The sequence below is a fragment of the Chinchilla lanigera genome, unplaced genomic scaffold, assembly GCF_000276665.1.
Source record: "Chinchilla lanigera isolate Chin_1 unplaced genomic scaffold, ChiLan1.0 scaffold00008, whole genome shotgun sequence".
In the NCBI taxonomy this organism is placed as follows: Eukaryota; Metazoa; Chordata; class Mammalia; order Rodentia; family Chinchillidae; genus Chinchilla; species Chinchilla lanigera.
The window spans coordinates 26,356,539-26,358,066 of NW_004955409.1; positions in this window are offsets into that span (position 1 = coordinate 26,356,539).

Genomic DNA, 1,528 nt, shown 5'->3' on the forward strand with positions numbered 1-1,528 from the left:
GGGGCACCTTGTGGACTTTGTCTCCTCCTTATGCACGGGACACCACCTTGAGGCGTGTAGGCCTAGCTGTTTCCTTCTAGGTCCCAAGACAAGCAAATTGGAAAGCTATTGTTTTTTTTTTTTTCTTTTCTGTCTTTTTGAGACAGGGTTTTGCTATGCAGTTCAGGTTGGCCTTGAGCTCACGTTGTAGCCCAAGCTGGCCACAAACTCGCAACTATCCTCCTGCCTCAGCCTCCCGAGTGCTGGGATTACAGGTGTGCGCCACCACGCCTGGCAATTCCAATGATTTAAAACAAGAACAGCTTACCTACTGTTGCAATATGATCCGAGTTCAGTATGAACTGCGAGTTGGCAACAGATGGGTATGGGATAGTACTTTAAGCTCTGAGACTGTTGTCCAGTTTCAGCATTTCTACTTGAAACATGAAAGGTGGTGTGAAATGCCTTCTGTTCAAGGTTTTGTGACTGTATCAAAGGGAAGGGCTCAAGTACTCCGGTACTTAGTGCAGCTCCAAGGAAGACAAAAACATTGTGTATGACTCTGTTCTAAGACCCCCATTTATCTCTCAGGAGGATCTCATCTTGCTGATCTGTTTAGGGAGAAACCACACTGGGCGGTCACCTCGACCTCACTCTTACAAGCCTCTTCATCCCCTCCAGGTAGCAGGAGACTCCATTAGAACCTAGTGCCCCAGAGGAACCCAACATTCCTCAGCTTGCCTGGCAGCCCCCGCAGGCAGCCCTCAGTCCCAGTGGGTACACACAGCTTGAGCCCCACAGGGTGAACCCAACTTGTCCTGCCCATAAGAGAAGTCCCAGTGATGGAAGGAAATACTCGAGTACATGTTCCTTTTTCAGCTGCAGATCTCCAGCTGTGCAAGGAATGATTAGACCAGCTATCAGAACACTGTTACTGAGTTTGCAGATGGGTTTCAGACTTCGGCCCTTGCTTTCGATTTATCATGGTGAGATGTCCAGTTCATCTTGGCCACCCTGGAGGGAACCCACCCTGGAGAAGTTTCAGCAAAGCTAGACTATAATACTCAGCATGGACTAGAAATGATGTCTAGTGTGATAGCTGCTCTTATCGTTGGGATGAAAAGGTACCTGAAGTCTGTTAATTACAACAGTGAGAGGAGTCTTACAGGGCACAGAGGAAAATCTAGCTTTGTCTCTTCACCGATTAGCAGAGACCTTCTGGAGTATACTAACACAGGGAGAGAGAGGCACCAATGGGACATTTCATCTGTCAGTCAGCCCCAGGTACATGGCATAAGCTAAAAAAATCTTCAGATGGGGCCTCAGACACCTACGGCCCAATTGCTGGACATGGCCTTTCTGCGTTCAACAACTGGGACCCAGGGGAGAGAGAAAAGAGGGAAGCTAGGATTGTGGCTGTTGTAACTGGTGAATGCACCCACGTCATTTAAGGAAAAAGCTAGGAACAACTGAGGAAACAGCTCCAGAAGATGGCCCTGCTCTGATGTGAGGCAGCTGCCGTGCCTGACTCCTGGCACTGGGGGTTTGA